Source organism: Thunnus albacares, chromosome 15, assembly GCF_914725855.1.
Source record: "Thunnus albacares chromosome 15, fThuAlb1.1, whole genome shotgun sequence".
NCBI classification, from domain to species: domain Eukaryota; kingdom Metazoa; phylum Chordata; class Actinopteri; order Scombriformes; family Scombridae; genus Thunnus; species Thunnus albacares.
The window spans coordinates 5,416,127-5,422,008 of NC_058120.1; the positions used below are offsets into that span (position 1 = coordinate 5,416,127).

The 5,882-nt window shown below is 39.5% G+C and overlaps 1 long non-coding RNA gene across 1 annotated transcript; it reads right to left on the reverse strand.

The window, feature by feature from the left end:
• Positions 1-401: 401 nt before the first annotated feature.
• LOC122998529 lies at positions 402-3,119 on the reverse strand. The gene is made up of 3 exons (XR_006407445.1): positions 3,064-3,119; positions 1,878-2,929; positions 402-1,491 (listed from the first exon to the last, which is right to left on the reverse strand). It is a non-coding gene; the product is annotated as an uncharacterized LOC122998529 (long non-coding RNA).
• Positions 3,120-5,882: the final 2,763 nt, after the last annotated feature.

Sequence of the window (5,882 nt, forward strand, 5' to 3'; positions counted from 1 at the left end):
ATGTGAAAATGTGTGTGTGTGTGTGTGTGTGTGTGTGTAACATACCAAGCACCAAAAACCTTGTTATACAGAGTGTTTTGCTTCAGATAATCTATTTATGATATCAAAACTATGGACCACAAAATTGATAATCTGCTGAGTCTGTGTTTTATTTAAATTACGTGCAGTGAGATGAGATGCACTCTAGAGAGAAAACCAAACTTATTTACTGTGTTGGGGAAACTACTTTGAAAGCATAGCTTTGCAAGCAACCAATTACTTCACACTAGAAGAAGTTGAACCACAGCAAAGCTACCCTGGGGAGAAATCTAATTTGGTTAACTAAAGCTACTTAGAGAAAGTTCAAACTACTTAGTAAGAAAAATGATCAAATTGACAATGAACATGTGATGCCACTCAATTGAGTTTATTGCAAAAAGTGCCCACTTGTTCACAGGTCATACATAAACCAAAAAAAAAAAAAACACACTATACATTCAAAGTGCAAGGAATGTCAGCTGACAGTGACCTTCAATCAGACACCTTCCAGAAACTAGAGTCCAGGTGGTTGCATGCTTCTAAAACAGCTTGCGACAACTGAGCATTTGTTAATAAATAGTAATAATCAATACTTATGACTAATTGACACCTATAATATTCAAGTTTAGTTTTATAAATTCAGATTCAAAACATTAAAAACTATAGCCAAATATTTTTCACAGCTGAGCTGACAATCCAGCTTCCTGGTATACCTGTGAGACCTAAACCTGTCCTAAACAAAACAATCACACCTGGCTGTTCACAAGGAAAAAATTGCGAGGAATGTCATATTTTTGTTGTAAACAAATCTGGATGTTGTATTATCTAACTAAATCTAAAACAGTAAAAAATAAATTGAAAAATTAACTTGCACTGTTTTAGACCGTTTGACCGACTTGAGTACAGGTCTAATAAAGTGGGCCTGTTTTGTAACATCTGACTTGTACAATATTAACAACTACAACACTCTTTAACTTGCACCTTTTTAGACAGCATGAACCCTGGTCTAAACAATGGGCCTACCTTTTTACTTGTCAGCGCAGAATCTCTCGTTTATATGACACATGAGCAGTCTCTCAAAGTTCTTTTTCACCAGGCATTACTGTTTGGCACTGAAAATGTCCTTGCCAACGCTGAAAAGCTGCTCACACGCAGCACTGGCTGGGACACTGGTATTGAACCTTCTAAAGACTTTTCACATGTTTGGCAGAGATGAGAACACAGTTAGTGGGGATGTATCTTCAGGGAGATTTCTGCCTTTTCTACTTTGTCATCTTTCTTCCTCAGAAAGAAAGAAGTGATGTCATCCCCACTTGCTGTTTCCTCTTCCTCTGTTGTTGGAGATGCTGAAGGTGTTTGCAGCCACCTCACCTCTTCTCTCAGACGTGTCTCTATGCCTCTCTTCCGTTTCATTGGTACGTATCTCTCGCAGTTGCCATGAGGCACTTGATGCTTTCAAACACGTACCCAAACCTGAAAACAGATTAAGTATATTTTATTAATACAAGAGAAATTTATGAGTATCTTACAGAAACCTCTAAAAATGGTTACGTATAAAACATTCATTTAAGCAATAATTATAAAGAGACAAATAAGACAAAAAAAGGAAATGAGTAAAATAAGTAGTATGTTTACAGGTTTCCCAATCCCCCAGTCTGTGTAGGTTTCTATGTGTGTTTGTGTGTTTGTGTGTGTGTGTGCGCATGTGTGGGAGAGGGTACAGCATGTGTGTGTGCATGTGTGTCCAAGTCTGGATTTCACGTTCTAATATGACCTCAAAATTCTCTTGCACTACAACACATGCTGAGAGAGAGTATACTGTACACTTGTTTCAGCACTGCTATATTAATAACATTTACCGTGACATATTCACTGCGTCACACGTCTTCCCTGCTTGTTTGGAGCCTTCCACACATATCATCCAGGTCTCCTTCTCCTGCTGTGGTGATTCTCTTCAGTCTCTCCAGGGCGTTGTAGGTCGAGTTCCAGCAAGTTACATTTAGAATGACCAACTGGTTTCCAAGTATTTCCTGGATGATGTCTGGAGCCTGCGTGCTGCGGCTCTGTTTGTTCCAGAGGGCTTGACATTTCCACAGGGTGGATGGATATTTTTTTTGAATGGCTCTGAAATTTTGGCAGCCTCTTTTGCATCTTTGGTTGCCACGAGGTTCAGTGTGTGACTGGCATATCTCTAGTGTTGTGGTAAGTGATAATCCTCCTCTCCAGGATCATTGATGATGTTTGTCACTTCGGTGAAAATCAGGTCTCTGTCATCTTCCTCTTCCTCCCTCTCATCACTGTCTTGCATGTTGGCATAAACTTGGAAAGCCTCTACAAAGTTTGACCCATTGTCTGTGGTTGTGAGACTAACCTCGTGCTTGATCTTAAAATCTTTATGTATGTCTTCCAGCATACCAGCTAAAACATCAAATGTATGTCTCCCTATGATTCTACGGCAAGAAAGAGGTTCAGACTGAATCTGGAGTGTTTTTTGGTTGATCCGACGAACAGTGACCCCCAAAAAGCTTCTGTTGTTGGTTGACCATGTATCAGTATTTGTTGCTATGTGTTCTTGCTGAGAGAGTAGTGCAGAGGTTTCTGCGTATGTGCACAGACTCATCTTCCACCATCTTCACAAGTGTCTGCCTTCCAGGTACCAACTCATGGAGATAATCTTTAACCTCTGGTCTCTCAACGATGCTGAGTGGATAGAGGCCTTGCACAACAAACCTGAGGGTTAGTTTGTTGAGTTTTGCCTGCGACACAGCAGCACTTGCCTTGTGAGAAAGTGTCCCATTGTACAGGGCTGCTCCCTAGCAGATCCAGACTCATCACCTGAAGACAGCTGTGGTCTTTTACAGAATTCCTACAGCTGTCCTTCCATCTCCTCTCATTTGTGTGGATGCCTCCTCTAATAATAAAAGAAAAACATATTTTGAATATGAGTTAACATAGAATAGCATGGCATTTACAATGGTCCATAGAATTACCCTTTATATCACCAGATCAACTTTAAATCAAAGTGTGTGCTGTTACAATATTAACCTTAGGTGGAAAAAGAACAGCAAGCCAACCTCAGCCAAGCCAGACTTTTATTTGAATGACTCTGGCTAAGCTATTGGATTGATTGCAGACACCCTTGTCAGCAAACACAGGTGATTGTAATCAAATACTAGGTGATTACATAAAAAACTGGTCCCTTGCATTGTGCCATATTGTATGGGCGGCAAAACATATCATGAGAATAGTATGACTACGTCAGCTAACATTAGCTAATGTTTGCTTTATGTCAGCAAACCCAGCATTAGCTGGTTAGCAACATATTAGTTTTTGATAGAACTTAATTGTTGTCCGACAAACTAACACTACAGACTTTATTCGATTAGACTAACGTTAATGTTCATGGAATTAAATCACTTGCCTGTATTTAACATTACAATGTGGCTTACTTATCTAAACTTTGCTAAATTAGCTAGTAAAGTCAATGTTAATATACTCACCTTTATATATGTTCTTAGATTTGTGTTTGACATCTTTGCAGTAGAGAATGTATTTACTCTTGGCTTGCATAGCGCTCTCAAGTTAAAAACAATGTATAGACTCATACAAAAGTAATCTCTCTCAACCATCACTTATGACCCACTAGAAGTGTGTGGTGGTGTATTTATCTGCAGAGACTCTGCCCTCTGCCTGTATTTCTTTTATCATTTTGCTGTGTCCGTGATGCTTCTGAGCATTTTTTTGTGTGTCTGCTTGACCAAAGGCGGGGCTGAGTGGAGAGGTCACAACGAACAGGATTAAAGTCTGTGTTCACACAAAATACAGCAGTACAGCACCTTCCTGCAGGGTTGTGTGGAGGTGTGGGTATGTTTATTTGTGCTTTAGAATGTAACCTCTGGGAAACAATTAGAAAATAACGTTTTATTTATCTGATTCACTGCTTTGTTCTCACCAGCGCCATTTGCTGTCTTCATTCACTCTCTAGTTTCTCTCTATTCACTCTCTATTTGCTGCTCTCGCTCTCTTTCTCTCTCTCTCTCTCTCACACTCGTTTGTTGACCCAGGGAAGAGGGGCCAACTTTCCCACCAACCAACAAATCCTGCATAGTATACCTTTAAGTATGGCCATGGTGATTCTTCCTCAGGCTGAGATTCGGGGGATTTATCTATGATGACGCTGTTGCTGTGTGAACACTGAGCAACGCCTGCCCTTTTGCACATGTGCAGCACAGTGTGTGTCAAGTGTGTGGTGGTGGCTACCTCACGAATGCATTTCCTTTTTTGGGGGCGGTGCTGGTGAAAAGGGGTTCAATTACAGTAGAGAAACATTGTAAAATAAAAATAAAAATCATTAGTTTCATTGCCTTTAATTGTTTGTAGTTTTGGTAGTTAACTACAAAAAATGGCAACAAAAAAAAAGTAATTTAACTTCTTAAATCACTATGCAATTACGAATGTAGTTGAACTACCAGCAAGCTACTGCAAAATGTTGTTAACTACTAGTTTTATTACATGTGGTTCACTACTTCCCAACACTGCTTATCTGGTGTTCACAGTGTCATACTGGATGCATCAGTTTCTTTCCTGATGGGCCCTAGAGAAGAGATTATTTTTCGGAACCATACTCTATCTGACTCACTGCACATGGCAATAAACCCACAGGCCATCAGAGGGGATTTTGTTGTGGAGTCATTCAGGAGTTAACATCTAGGGTCAGCGCAGAGGCCCAGCAGTGGGTGGCAGGGGGCTGTCACAGGTCACAGGGCTCCAGCAGAGCTGAACAATGAACCAACATGTTATTCCTTGTATCATATAACTACATTTTTTAATTTAAAGTTAAATTGATTTATTGACTGTCAGTCTGGAAACAAGGCTTCATTTTCTGTCATTTCATAGTCACGGCCTTGAAACTTGGTAGGGACGATGTCATCTTGGTGTTGGACCCATTTAAAGTGCACAGTGAACGATACACCACCAAATTTAGAACATTTTATAAATATCCCTCATTCATCTTTTATTAATTTAAGGAAATTATTGAATTCTTGAGCTTTTACTGAATATTATTTTCATTTTCTGAAACACCTCTACTAGATTAAATGTGCTGGTACTGTACACAACACAATAAAACGTTAATATATGTTATATGAATAGAATAGGATTTAAAGAGGCAGATATATGAAAGAGGCAGTTTATGGTGTATCACAACAGTCTTCGTTGCCCTTTCTTGCATATTGCCTCCCCTATTTTGCTGAAATGCATCCTTATTTTCTAATAGCCATAATAATACATTACACACAACAAAACACAGGTTTTCATGACCAGAGAAATTTATTGCAGGACATTTACATTTTGTTAATAAACATGGGCAAACTTGACATTTGTTATCACTGCTTTGTTGCAAATGTTGTCTCTCCTTTGTGTAGGTGGACAGGTTATTGATCATAAAGGTAATTGACTACATAGTTATCGATCAGCTTTTGTTTCCACACTGCACTGCATATTCCCAAAAGCCCTCTCTATCATTGATGGCTTATGCAAGTTTTCTATTGCCTTTCACCACTCTCCTTTTAGCACCTGAAATGCATCCAGCTCCGCGGGTTGCTTCAGCTGGGCAGTCGAGCATGAAATCACAGCCAACCTGTGAAACATGCTGATTTCTTTGGTCCATGTGAATCTCGCAACAATTTACCTTGCTTTCTTTTTTTGTTTTTTTTTTTGGGGGGGGGGGTTTCAGCTCTGAAACTGGACACTCTGCTAACTGAATGTCTTTTTGTCACTGCGTTTTTAGGAGTTGTCAGCCATGTGAAAAACAGCACTTAAGACAGATAATGTTGGTATGAGCTCATGCAGAATGTCACCGCTTC